This window comes from Lemur catta, chromosome 1 (genome assembly GCF_020740605.2).
Source record: "Lemur catta isolate mLemCat1 chromosome 1, mLemCat1.pri, whole genome shotgun sequence".
Classification (NCBI taxonomy): Eukaryota; Metazoa; Chordata; class Mammalia; order Primates; family Lemuridae; genus Lemur; species Lemur catta.
In genome coordinates this window covers 43,974,551-43,989,644 of record NC_059128.1, presented here as the reverse complement: position 1 = coordinate 43,989,644, position 15,094 = coordinate 43,974,551, and the positions used below count along the sequence as shown (strand labels likewise).

At 37.6% G+C, this 15,094-nt stretch overlaps 1 long non-coding RNA gene across 1 annotated transcript in view; it reads left to right on the top strand.

Annotated features, from left to right (window-relative positions):
* The window catches only part of LOC123649266, a 33,718-nt gene extending 23,725 nt beyond the window's left edge, over positions 1-9,993 (top strand). The window contains exon 3 of the long non-coding RNA XR_006738955.1: positions 9,958-9,993. This is a non-coding gene — a long non-coding RNA (uncharacterized LOC123649266). The remainder of the gene's footprint in view (positions 1-9,957) is intronic.
* Positions 9,994-15,094: the final 5,101 nt, after the last annotated feature.

Genomic DNA, 15,094 nt, shown 5'->3' with positions numbered 1-15,094 from the left:
ATAAGAAGTGCTAGATCACTGTCGTTTTTTATAATTGAGTAGTATTCCATTATATAAAAGTTTGGAAACACCTGAAGGAATACATGTAGGCTAAAGGTAAGAAGACAGTTGCTTGTTAAAAATGAAGAAAGTATTGCTATGGTGTGTTTATATCCTCTTTCCTGGTTTCAACTTCCTCTCTCCTTTCCTGGAAAGGAAAGCAAGCCCTAAAGAATATTTCAAAATAAAGAACCCATGTGAATTACCTGCCTTAATGCAGCAAATAGCTATGCACTGACTAATCATCTGGTTTTCCACCGGACCTAGTCAACATTTTTGCCAATGATTTGAATTACTGCAGATGTTGATACACTGAAAACATTTGCAGATTACATGAACCTGGAACAAAATTACTGGAGTGAGTAATTTGAGTGATACAATTATGATCCAAAGCCAGAATCATGGGCTGGAATAATGGGTTCACTTTAAAGGACCAGTGTGTGATGTTTGGGTCTATAGACTGAACATATAACTACAGGGTGGCAGAGCTTTGAACGACAGCATCTGTAAAAAATCTCCATGATTTTATGTTGATATGAATCGTATTGTTATTTGATAGTGGTGGCCAAATGAGCTAAAGGAATGTCAGTTTGTCTTCATGGGAAAATGACACCAACACCAGGGAAGGGGCTCAGGAACTCTGCTCAGGCAATGAGCTTGAGCTCAGTTTGGGATGTCACTATTTGAGGGACCTGGGCAGATGAGCCTGCCTAGAGGAGAGTAATGGGCTTATCAATGAAATGAGAACACTCAAGGAGCAGAGAAAAGAGCTGGGCCAATTTAACCTAGAGAATAGGAAGACTAAATTGAGGGAATCTGGGATGGGAAGGGCAGTCTTCACATACTCACAGAGTTACCAGATGGAAGATGCAATAAACTTTGATTTGCTGCAGAAGGCAGAACAAGGATAGGTTATAGAGACACTGATTTTGTCCCATGATGGGGAATAGAACCCTGTGACGTCCAAGTTAGGTCTCGTAGGTTATGTCATAGAAGGGATTTATGAAGCCAAAGAGTAAAGTGACCAACTGTCCCAGTTTGCCCCTGACTCAGGGATTTCTAAGACTTGGAACTTCCAGTGCTAAAACCAGAAAAATCCCAGCAAATCTGGATTAATTCATCACCCTACCAAAGAAAATTGCCTTTAATATTATCTAACGTTTCTTCCACCTCAGAGATTCTATGATTTCTAAGATAGATATGATGGTTTTCTCAGAAAAATTTCAGTCAAAGCAATAATTCTTATACAGTATTTTTGGTTTCTAATCCCATGCTAATTTAATCACAAAGGAATGTTTGCATTCTCTTTGAACAGTTCCACATTTGTGTTTAAGATTTAATCATTGCTGGTAGATTCATGCCCTACAACTGTATCACATAATCAGGTGAATATTTCCCTGCAAGCCCAAAGTCATTCATTAAATAAATGAACATTTTAGAAATACAGGGCTGTACCTTTCTTAAGAAATCACAGTGGATAATTTCTTGATTGTTTGAATTGCTGTTATTCTTAGATAAGACATTATAAAGGTGAACAATAGTTCACCTTTATAGGCACTTAAATAGTTCCATCATAATGCAATTTCACTTGGATTATGCACAATGAAAGAGTTGTTTGTGTCCAGCACATCCTTGTAGAAACTTTCTTCTTTTCTTTCAATCATTTATTGTATTTGTGATTCTGGAATAAATTTATTAAATCAAACTTCAACCTTGAAGATTTATCCATTCTTTGGGGTTCAATGTTTGTATATTTAGGAGCAAGACTTTCACAAAGGGGTTTTGTAGTTTTCTCTTGGCATTTTTCTTGGTGATATGCCACCTGCCTATTGTAGCTGTTCAATACAACTATGAGATACTTTACTGAGGTCTGCCAACTTCCTTAAGTCTTTTTCCTTATAATACACTTGATAAAGCCATATAAACAGAGTCCTTTGAGATGAGAAAAGTGACTGGTGAATGGGCTCTATTTTGTCTAGTTGGTGATTTATGGAGAAGTGGAGTCCTTTCAAGTTTCTGGCTTTGCACACAGTCCCAAGAATAGAAATACGTGGAGGTGAGAGAATCATGGCAAGGCTCTTGATGTGGCTTAAGGGTAGTGGCAATAAAAAAAAGTTCTGAGAGGAGAGTAGTGAGAGGCCAGCTGCTCATTCAAGCCCACTCCACCACATGCTCCCTCCTACTTTGGTTTGGCATGATGCCTTCTGGGAATTCTCCTTGGATCACGCACCTGACTCTTCCCTTTGCTCTCAGACAGGATCACTCTCTGTTCTTGGACCTGTGCTGTTCACTGTAGTTGTTGGTGTTAGACTTACTGTAGGGCCAGGAAAAAAATCTTGTAGCTCCTGATAAATAAAGCCAATAATGGTGGGTACAGTCTTGGACATCCTACTCCTTTAATAGTCATCCATACAACAAAGGTACACAATTGTCTTAGCTTCCTGGTTTAATCACTCCATGCAATGTGGCTATGGTCATGTCTGAAACTCTAGTTGGGAACATAATATAAGTAATGCAATGTAGAAGGACAGTGGTGATGCCTCGGCCAGAAGGCCTTATGGAGAAGAGATGCATTTATTACTAGAAACTGCAATCTGCCCTCCTAGTCTTGCCAATCTCTTCTCACAAATAGCATTCTGAGATGTAAAAATGAACATGGAATGATATGCTTACCTTGTATAGCCTTTCACACAGATTTGAAAAGGAAGTCAGGACTTTAGTGGACACTGCACTTTTGGCCAGAATCTCTCTGGATTATGAATCAACCCAGTGGTAAATATTGGAAATCCATTGTTCAAGTTCAGAACAGCGCTCACCAAAGGTAAATAGCATGTGTGCTCATCAATGATAACTCGCTTGATTTTATTTTGCAATATTCCAGCCTGCTTAAACACTCATGGGAACATGGCTGCCCTTTTCTGGGTTTGCATCTGAAGTTGTCTAAAGGGATAAAGGTGGATTTTTACCTTCTTCAAGTGACAGCTTACTTCTTTTTTCTTGGTCTCATTTTTCCTAGATTTAGTCCTTTTCTCACACTATTCATATTGAGGAAAAGTGAATATCTCCTCACCATTTCCCGTGGTTAGGAGGAAGATGACACTTGATTGTAGAATGGAAACCTAGCCTCAAAAGACAACTTGGGAAAGAAGATTGAGAATAATTCTAGAGGAAAAAGAATATGAAGAGACTTATGAGTGTTGGGTCTGAAAACTCAGTATGATGAGAATGGTGTGCATGAAGTAGCTCAGCGATTTCAATAACCCATTGAAGCTGTAGAGTGGGCCGGTGGGGTTGGCTCTTGGGACAGACCTTTTTATGGACCTGTCATAGTGGACCATCATTGTGCACACTCTGCTGCTCTTGCTGTGCTGTCTTAGCCTGAATTTAATGGTGGTCTCAGATTTACTGTGACTGCACTTTTCAAGGAATAGTGTTTTCAATTTATAAAAATATTATGAAAAGCTGAATGTTACTGATTGGATTTCTATCCATCAAGAAATTCTCCTTCACAAATACCCAGGGCACCCCTGGGCTCAGAGATCACTGCCTTCTTGTCCACTCCCTTTCCATTTCTGCTGGGTTCTTCTGTCAGCTGTCCTGTCAGTGTGACACTCAGTGCACATGGCCTATGCGCCACCCTTCCTGTCACCTTCAGTCCATTCCATGCCTGAGTTGCACTGTTGCATTATAAATCTGCCAAAGGGTTCTTGTTTTATTCAAACTGGTAGCAAAACAAAATTATCCATGGGCAGCTAAGCTAAGTTTTTCCTTCACTTGCTTTTGGAAGGCTTTATAAAATACTAATGTGCAGAATTTATAGTTATGAATTTAATTATGCTAGGAGAAACAATCACTAAGTTACTGTTTGGTTTATGACTTTTTCCCTCACAACAGCAGCAGATGCCTGAAATAAACAGCTAGCACCAGCACACCTTTTTGTTTCTTGTCTGAGTTTTGTCTGCCTTTCCTATGTAATTCTCAAGCACTTAAACCAAGTGCATGCTCCATCTGACCTTTTCATTGAACCCATGGAATCAGTGCAGGTGCTGCTTGCTCTTGAAGTTTTCTCTTTAAGTTTTAATTTTTCCAAAACTTAAAGTGGGAAATGAGTTCCAATGTCTGAGGTAGTCAGCAAAATCGGCATGCTTCCTTTTTTAAAAAAGAAAATTCTTATAGAGCGCACAAAGATAGGCCCCTTGTCTCATTTGCATTTATCATTATATACAAAAGCATTGCAGAATAGTATGATTGGCCTAACCCTGCCTCTTTGACTTAGAGGATATGTGTGTGTGTTTTTGTGTGTGTGTACATGTGTGTATGCATGTGTGTTTTAACATAAAGAGAAAATATAGCCATGAGAAGAGACCAGTTTTTCACTCAAACTATTTGGAAGGTAATGAGCTGGTATGAGTCTTTAACATAAAGTCATACCACTGTGATATTCTGTCCTTAACGCATCCTAAGGTGGTTGTGTTGTAAGCTAGAGTTATGGTATATTAACTTCATTACCACTGTTACACTCTTATAGTTAGGTCATTAAGGATAATAATTAGCTTCTTTCTATATGTTTATAGATGACAGATTTAACCCTGGACATGTTTCTCTTCAAACAGATCGCTTGTCTACAAAGGAATTTCTTTGATTTTATCATTTAAAAAAATGTCGTTTTTCTTCTTAACCACCAAATGTTTATTGAACATCCTATCTGTGAAGTCCGTAATAGGCAATGGGAGGGAGGGAATCTCTGTCTTCAAGGAACTTATTATTTAGAGGAAGAATCTAAAACCCATTATTTGGTATGCTCATTAAATTTTCACGTGAATTCACATATGGATTAGAAGTGTGAATATGAGATTTTTAAATCGCCCAATGAAATGTTTTTGTTTCCTGTGAACAAGGACAAAAACATACATTGCTGATTAATATGCCAAGGTGGTGTATATGTAGTTAGCTTTAGGTCATATGAAAAGTTTGGTTATATATACCCCTTGGTGTATACACACACCTCCCCCCATGTGTGTGGCTTTCACACATGCTTTGTCTCCTAAAGTGGCAGAGGCAGGGGTCTTGTCCACTGATGCTCCTTATGTCCCCTCTCTCTTTAGGCAATGGCCTTGGAAAATAAACTGAAAATCCCTGATTTGGATTGTTGATATGCAAAATTCTATCTAAAAACATGAAATTACTACAACTGAGGTCAATTTACACAAAATGGTTCAATATATATGCTTTGAATAATCCTGGTTGGTTGCCACGTTGCTTAAGTAGTCTTGTTTCTAATGTATCCACAGCTCTTTCTTAACTCAGGCATTCTACTTCACTCAGCCTGCTTGGTCAACCAGATGCAGTTTGTACCTTCATTATAGAGATTTTCTGTAACTAAATTGGCTCGTTGGCAGCACACACCTAATTTATATTCCTAATGAATCCCTGTGCCTGTGTGTAGGATCTCATCAATTTTCTTCTGAATTATTAGGAGAACCTCTATACTAGCTTTCTGTCTCCATTCTCCAAATTGATATCTAGTTCATTCTCTTCCATTTTGTTACCAGAGTGGGTATTTCTCAATCATGAGTCATTTCTTATTCCTCTTTGCTTAAAATATAGTGATTTGCATGGTTCCCAAGATAAAGTTCTAACTTCTTAGCATGGCATACCAGTTCAGTCCAGTTCAGCTTACTGAATCTCTGATCAGGTCCCCCAGCAATTCAAGAACTGGGTTAGAGCCATGAGTCCTTCTTACAAGCTTGTCCTCTGCCTCATCCCTTCATGTGCGTTGAGCCATGTTTTCTAGCTCCCCCATGCCTTGGTACAGGCTGTTGCCTCTGCCACGCACTGCCTTCTGCAAGCTTCACTAGTTCCCACTTTGTTTTTTCAAAATTAATCTTAAGTTTCACTTCTCTCAAACTATGAGCCCTTCCTCTGTTTGCCCTCTTTACTCAAATATATCCCAGCACATATTTTTGTCAGAATACTACGGCATTGATTTGTAATAATTATCTGTCTCCTCTCCCAAGAATGGGCCTCTTTGATGGCCAGGACTCTATCCTGTTCATGGTTATATTCTCTGTATCATATCATCTATTAAGGCAACACTTCTAAACGTTAACTTGGTACCCTCTCAGTATTGATCTCCGATGGATCACCTGTTTTATGGACTGAATGTTTGTGTCCCCCCACAAAGAATTCATATGTTGATGCCCTAACCCTCAATGTGCAGGGATTTGGTGGCAAGGCCTTTGGGAGGTGATTAGGGTAAGATAAGGTCATGAGGGTGGGGTTCTCATGATGAGATTAGTACTCTTAAAAGAAGAGATCCCAGAGTGCTCACACACTCTCTCTCTTTCTCTGTGTGCACACACTGAGAAAAGGCCGTGGAAGGACACAAGAAGCAGGTGACTATCTGCAAGACAGGAAGAGAGCCACCAAAACCCAACCATGTTGGCACCCTGATCTCAGACATCCTGCCTCCAGAACTATGAGAAAATAAATTTCTGTTGTTTCAGCCAGCCAGTCTATGGTATTTTGTTATGGTGGCCCCAGCAGAATAATATACTCTTGGAGGAAAAACTGCCTGTTTATCATTTTGTTTACTGCCTTTATGTCGGATTTCTAGCTATGGAAAGTATTTCCTTTAGTTCTATGGTAACTCAATGTTTTAAAACAGTTTGGTTTTTCTTAATTAAAAAAAGTATTCTAGTACATGGTTGATGCACAAGATTTGAAACACACCCACATAACACACCCACACCCACATACCCCACAAAGGAGAAATCACCCATAACCCAACACACACAGAGAATCCCTGTTAATATTTCAGTATTTGTTTTTTAATATTATATATTATATATGATACGTATTACATAAACACATATATGTATTCCACAAAAATAGGATCATACTATACTTATGGCTTAAATAGATGTTTATTTTGACTTAGCATCACATAGTGTACGTTTTTCTATGACAGTAATTATTCTTCTGCAACATTATATTAGCTGTACAGTTTTCCATCACATAAATTTATAGCTCAACTTTATTTTTTAAAATTATTTATTTATTGATTTTGAGACAGCGTCTCGCTCTGTTGCCTTGGGTAGAGTGCAGTGGCATCATCATAGCTCACTGCAACCTCAATCTTCTGAGCTCAAGTGATCCTCCTGCCTCAGCCTCCCAAGTAGCTGGGACTACAAGTGCGCGTCACCACGCCCAGCTAATTTTTCTATTTTTTGTAGAGACAGGGTCTTGCTCTTGCTCAGGCTGGATAATTCAACTTTAGACATAACTTTTGGTATTATGTTCTCAGAGGTATTTAAAAATTTATCAGTTTACTAGTTTCTTCAATTCAAGTGTTTTTTACTTCCTCAAAGGTTATTTAGTTTTCTATGGTTCAACTATGGCAACTTTTGGCAAGAGTATTGTAAAGAATCTTAAAATCATTTGTTCATTCACTGATTGATAAATATTTATTAAGTACCCACTGTGTAGTAGGAACTATATTTGTATTTCTGGAAAAATTCAGTAATATGTAGCAAGAATACTAAAAATATACATGGTCCTTGTTACAGTTATTTTGCTTTTAGAAATTTATTGCAACAAAATAATTGCAGATGCACAAACAGATTTATGTACTCAGATATTAATCGCAGCATGGAGAGCAAAAGAATGGCCGTGACCTAAATTTCCAACAGTGGGGAAATAGTTGAAATAACTGTGGCCTATGCATAGGATGGAATGTTTTTCAGCAATTAAAAATACTATTCTCAAAGAGTATTTAAGGATGTGGGAATTACTTAGAATAGAATGTTAAGTGAAAAAACCAGGTTACAAAATTATGTGTACAACATGTGATCGCAGTTTTACATAAAACAAACCAAAAATCTATTCATAGAAAATAAAACAAAAGAAAATATCAAAATATCATTTGTTTTCTCTAATAGCTGGATTCCTGCTAATTTTTGTTTTTTCTGTATATTCCAAATGATCTATGGGAAATATGTTTCCTTTTGTGATTAAAAAATGTTTTGAGCAATTAAAAATGTTCAAGATGGTTTCTTAATTTCAGAGATATGGAGCATTTTATTGGAATCATTATTTCATTTTTGTGAAATGAAATGCTTCAAAAATAGATTGAAGCCTCACCTTTATGGTGATGCCAAAAAAGTTTATAGAGTGTTATTGAGGAAGGGAAGCACACCAAGGTGGCAGGATAGACATCACCAATATACCCTTACCCACTTGTTCTTCAAGACCCAGCCTAATGGTCAACCCTCCTGGCAACTTTTCTTTGTACCTTATCCTAATACCACAAACAGAAATTCAGTATAGCCACTTATCACACTGTGCTGCTATTATCTGTTTCTTTTCCCTCCTGGATTGTGCTAGGGCCTCCCAAGGTACTTGGTTTTATAGTACTCAGTAATATGTTGAATGCATGCATGCAAAAATGAATGACTCATCAAATGCCAGTATTGCTCATTCACCCTTTGAAACCCCTATACCTAAGCAAACTGAAGCTGGTATGTTGGAATTGATGGAGTGATATCAGCTTTGCTCATGAGAGAAGCGACTCAATCAGGTTATGGGATGAACTGTGTCATTACAACTTGGTGAATGTTTTTCACGCACTCTGCCTGCCTTGCTCTCCCTGGCTGGCTCTTGCATTACCTATATTAGCTCTGACATCTCTGAAGTGAGAACTGTTAAGAAGGAAGGAGGCTGCCTGCTCTGTGGGTTAGCTTCCTGCATTATGTGGTCCTGAGCTCCGTGGTGGAGCTGATCCACTTCTGTACACTGACCCGTCTTTTTGGAGTGGGTTGGGAGAGGCTGCTGAGTCCTCTGACCTCAAGAGACTACTAATAAAAGAACAGCCATATAGTGAAAGATGTTGAGGAGAGAGGCCGTTGTTTCTTATGCGGCAGCACAAAAGATGAGATCTGAACTAGAAGTAGAGGCCCCGCTAACAAACAGCCAGCCCTGTGAGGGCTCTGGCTGCTCTTCTTGTCACATGAAGAAACTGGAGTCCCTAAGCAGATGGCTGGAGCACAGGACTCTTTCTGTTAACTTCAAATTCCATTCCTATGGTGTAGGACTGATAAATAGGAGATAGGTCACATTCTGGCTCCAATTCCATGCCCACAATTCCTGCCGGAATTAGTGTGAGCTGTGGGTTCACAAGCTGAGGGCAGCCTGGTTTCCTTGCATGAGGAGCATAGAGTGTGCATGTGTGTGTGTGTGTGAGGGTGTGCATATGTATGTATGTATGTATGTGTGAGACAGTGTGAGTGAGAGAGAGACTGAGAAATACTGAGTGAGAACTGGACTTCTCTAAGAGAAAGGACTAAAGACATCCCTGTCTGTTCTGGGATGGCCCTTTCTTTGCTGTTATGAATAGCTCTACTAATAGAAAGAATTAACAAGTACTCCATTTGTCATAAAGCCCATTTAATATTCATGCCTGAAATAAACTGAGTTCTTGCCCTAAATCTGGCTTGCTGACTATTGCTTCTCAGCCCCAGGGAAAGGATCATTCCAATGGGATCTCTTCCAAATATTTAAAGAGGGGGGTGGAGGTAGAAAAATGAAAAGGCTGATTCTGCCTTCCAAGGAGTTTAATTAATACCACTGCCTTCTAGCCCCCAGTGGTTTTGTGGCAATGGCTCATCGGGATTTTCTGAAGCATACCACCTCCTGGTAACAAAGGCCATTCAAGGCCACCATGATTGGCTTCATTTCTGAGGTCTCTTCCTACCCTGCCTGGGCAAATCTCAACTTTTGTTTTGTTTCCTGATAAGGCTGCCTTTTCTGCGTGGGATTCTGAAAGACTCTTCTATTTGATGCTCAGTTTTATAGACTATTGCCAAGAAGCAATTTACATTGTCCAGACACAGAACTGACCATATTTTCTATTTTATATAGGGGCTCTTCCATAAAGGGTAGCAGAGAATTCACTTTTATGATTTGGCAAAAGCAAGCTGACACAGTAGATGTGTTACCAGTACCCCTGGGGAGTGCAGGGCTTCCAAAACTGTGTCCCAGGTGAGTCACCCTATTCCCACCTCCAGGTTCACCTGAGTGCCAAGAATTCACTCTCTTAATTAGTAGAATTTTATAATAAATTTTGATATATTATGGGACAAATGCCGGTAGCTTGTTCTTCTTCTTTAAAATTGTTTCATATATTTAATATATTCCTTTGCTTTTTCATATTAATTTTAGAATCTGATTTTCAAATTCCAATCAAAATTATTTTAGGTTTGATTGCACTTTTACTGAATTTATAGATTAATTTGGAGAGTTGTCCTCAATAGAATATTGAGTCCTCCCATTACATGTTATATCTCTCTAGTTATTTGGTCTTCTTTCATATCTTTCCAGAAAGTTTAATAACTTTCTCCATGAACATTTTGGACATAACATTCCAGTCCATGATTCGTGCCTGTTAGATAGTAGATGCTCAATAAATTTCTATTGAATGATTATGTTTTGTGGCTAGTGTGAATGGAATGAGTTCAACACATTTTTGTATGTTGATCTTTTATGTAGGAATCTTTCTGAAGCATCTTTTTCAATTCTAATATATGATACATTTTCTTGGATTTTCTATGTATATAATAATGTAGTCTGAAGAGCAGAGGTTTGTTTTTTCTTTCTAATCCTTATGTATTTAATTTTCTTTATTGACTTATTTTACTTTATATAATCTCCAGTACAATGTTGAATGGAAATGATGATAGGGATTTCCATTTCTTTTCCTGAATTTAATGGAAATTTGAAATCTCATCATAATATGTCTGCTTTTAATAGATGCCTATTATCAAATGCCTTCTATGCCTAGGTTTCTTAAGTGTTTTCTTATTCTTAAAATCATCAATAAGGTTCAAATTTGATGAAATGCTTTTTAAAAAATTTCCTTGATCAAATGTGCTAATATTTTATTTATTTATTTATTTTTTGGCATGTGTGTTCATTTGGCATTCTTTATTATTTGCATATATGGTCACAGGTGCAAATATGGGAGGGAATACAGCATAATGGTTAAGAACACAGGCTCTGAAGTGAGACTGCTCTAGATTTGAATTCCACTTCTGACTACTAACTTGGGCAAGTTACTTACACTCTTTATGCCTCAGTTTCCTCATCTCCAAGTGGAGTTAACAGTAACACCAAGAACATAGTCTTTTATGGAGAAATTAAATGAAATAATCAGAGCAAAACTCTTGGAACAATTCCCAGTGCTTTGTTGACATTTAATGCACATCAATGGCATTTATCTTCTTCCTATTACTGTTATTTCTCAAACTCTCCTTGTTTAGTTTGGGGATCAAGGTACCTAAAGGGAGACTGAGAAATTTTTTTTCTTTTTCAATATAGCTTGCATAAAATTTACACTTTATATTCATTGATGTTCAGTAATACTGATTAATAAAAATAATATGGCTCTAGGAATTTATATAGATTTTTTGCTGTTCTTTAAAAGTTATAGATTTATTCATATTTTTATTTCTTACTGAGTCAATATTGGCAAGTTTATCTAAAAATTATAAATTTAGTTCTAAAAATTTGGATTCATAGCACTCATTTAAGATTTTTTTCAATCTGAACTGAAATGATGCTCTCTTTTCTGTTCCTGTCATTGTTTATTGTATTCCATCGCTTTTCCTTGACTAGTCTTATCAGAAAATTGTCTGTTTGCTTTGCCATTTCAGAAAAAACTTGTTTTTTAAAATTCGTTTCTATTGTTTCCTTGTTTCTTCCCCTTGTATTTATTACATATATGCATCTACTTTGAGTGCCATCTTTCTCTTTCTAACTTCTTATTTTTAGTACTCTGTCTCTCTTTCTGTACACACACACACACACACACACACACACACAAACACACAACTATATATTCAAGGCTATACTTTTTTCTTTTAATACTGCTTTAGACATATCCTACAAGTTTTGACATGTTTTGCTAGTAATTTCTATTATGAGTTCTTTATTAACTCACAAATTATTTAGAAATATGTTTTCTTTGTGTAGTATCATGGAAATATATTTGGTATTTGTCCTTGGTTCCTGACAGAGCTCCTAAATCCCTTGTAATTCCATGAGTGATAGGGGTGATAAAAGTATCTTTTGTTCTAATGAAATGACTCTTGGTGGGCCTCTAGGTAGCTTCAGGATGAGAGCTGGTCACCAGAAAGACCAACCCTGAAACTTTCAGCCTTACCCTTCAACCTCCAGGGAGGAAGAAGGGGCTGGAGATTGAGTTAATAATTGCTCATACCTTTGTGATTAAACCTCCACGAAAACTCTTCAATGTTGGAGTTCTGGGAGCCTCTGGGTTGGTGGATGCATCCGTATGCTGGGAGAGTGTCACACCCCAGCTCCCCAGGACAGCGGCTCCTGTGCTTAGGACTTGTCCGGACCTCATGCTACATCCCTCTTCATCTGGCTTTTCATTTGTGCCCTTTATGATAAGCCAGTAAGCATAAATAAGATGCCTCCCTGAGTTCTGTGAGCCATTCTAGCAAATTATCAGACCCGAAGCGGGGATTGTAAGATCTTCCAACTTTGTAGCCAAATCGAACAGAAATGTTGATAACGTGGGAACCTGATACTTGTGACTGATGTCTGAAGTGAGGACAGTCTTGTGGGACTGAGACCTTAACCCTTTGGAGCCTGACATTAATTCTGGATAGTCAGTGTTAGAATTGAATGGAATTGTAAAACACCCAAATAGTGTGAGAGAAATGTAGAATTGGTTGTTGGTCTGGAAAACCCCCACACATTTGGTATCAGAATTGGTTTGGTTGGTGTTAGGAGGAAAAAATACCTTATTTGGCATGTGTAATTGTTCCATTATTTGAAAATTGTATTTTTCTGCTTCATCTTGGGGATTCAGGACCTTACGTGTGCTTTAGGGCAATATTGAGAATTATAATTATTTGAATTGCCTATGTCATACCAGTTTTTGGTCTAGGTGAACTATCACTTTCTGAGAAGACATACTAAAATGTACCTCTATGATTCGTCCATTTTTTTCCTCATAATTTTGTAGCTTTTTGCTCTATGTGTTTTGAGATCATATTGTTCAGCACAACAGATTCTATCCCTGAAAAAAATTTCCCTTCTCATTTAATATGTTTAATACTAATAATTCTATTTGCCTTAAATTCCATTTTATATGACATTAATAAGGCTCTACTAGCTTTCTTGCAGTTACCATTTACCTGCCATATCTTTTTTCGTCTGTACATTATAAATATCATACAGTCAGAATTTCAAAAGTTCTAGTCTGAGACTATATCATTACCAGTGGTTTTAATTTTTTAGTATTTATTACTGATATGTCTGGACTTACTTCTTCCATCTAATTTTCTGTTTTTGTGCTACCCTGCTTTCTTTTTGATATTCTTTTTGCCCTTTTTGTCCTTACTTTTGTGATTTTTTTTTATTTTCTTATTCCTACTTTTCTAGTTTTAGAGTTATACTTTTTATTTCTATTAGTGATAATCTTTAAATTTTTGTCATTAATGCTTGACTAAGTCTAAATTTAATGTTTTCCAAGCAATGAGAGGACTTCCTTCCACTTTTCCCCCCAGCATGGAGATAAATAGCTGACAAATAAAAATCATGTGTGTTTAATGTATGTGATGTGATGATTTGATATATACGTACATGGTGAAATGATTACTATAATCAAGTAATTCACATAGTTACTTTTTTGTGGTCAGAACACTTAAGATCTGTTCTCTGAGCAAATTTTTTTTTTTTTTTTTTTGAGACACAGTGTCTCTCTGTTGCCCGGACATGAGGCCAATGACATGATCACAGCTCACTGCAACCTCAAACTCCTGGGCTCAAGCAATCTTCCTGCCTCAAGTAGCTGGGACTACAGGTGAGCACTACCATGCCTGGGTGATTTTTCTATTTTTTGTGTCTTGCTATGTTGCTCAGGCTGGTCTTGAACTCCTGAGCTCAAGTGATCCTTCTGCCTTGGCCTCCCAAAGTGCTAGGATTATAGTCATGAGCCATTGCACCCTGCCTCTCTTAGCAAATTTTAAGTACACCATACTGTATTATTCACTGTAGTTACCATGCTGTACATTAGATCTCCAGAATATATTCGTCATATAGCTGAAAGTTTGTACTGTTTGATTTGATCATCTCCTTATTTCCCCACCCAACCCCAGCCCCTGGTAACCACCATTTTACCTTCTGCTTCTATGAGTTAAACTTTTAAAAGATTCCATATGTAAATGAGCTCATACTGTATTTGTCTTTCTGTATCTGGCTTATTTCACTTAAAATGATGTCCTTCAAGCTCATCCATATTGTTACAAATGACAGAATTTCCTTCTTTTTTATGGCTGAATAATAATTCATTTATATATATGGAATTTATATGGAGATATATATTGGTGATTTTCCCCACACTACTTGACAGCTATGGAATACAGGAAAGAAAAGTAAGGGTTTCTTGGATTTGATGATTGACATTCCAACCCCAGGACGTAGTTTGGGAGTGAGCAATTCTAAGATTCTGGCAAAAGTCCTATTTCAGTCATTCCTAATGGAGTGTGGGCTAGGTAGGGGCAAAGGAAACCATAAGGACACTGAACAAGGAGGAAACAAGAGAAGGATCTAGCAAATGGAAACCCAATGAACATTAGGACAGATCAGCAGGCATGAGAGAGGTGAAGGGTAAGAAGTAGAGGACGTTAGGTCAGGAAAAGGAATCTCCCAGCTTGCAGTCTTGGTGATGGAATGGTTCTCCATACTAAGCAATAATTATTTGTGGCTCGGTTATTTTCTAGATTCTTGCTGTGTGGAGGAAAAGTTAGTGGCCTTGAGCTGTAGCATTATGGTGGTGGTGGTGGGGTCTCTCAATTCTAATTTCCTTTTCTAAAAAGTGAGAATAACCAGCCTTGCAGAACTATTATCTATCCTACATTTATTTTAAAGAGGTATGTATTAGGTGCTCAGCAATTTAAAAAACGTCTGTGGATTGTGTCCAAAATCTTTATATTCTAAAGCCACAAGGGAACCCATCATGGCAAATACT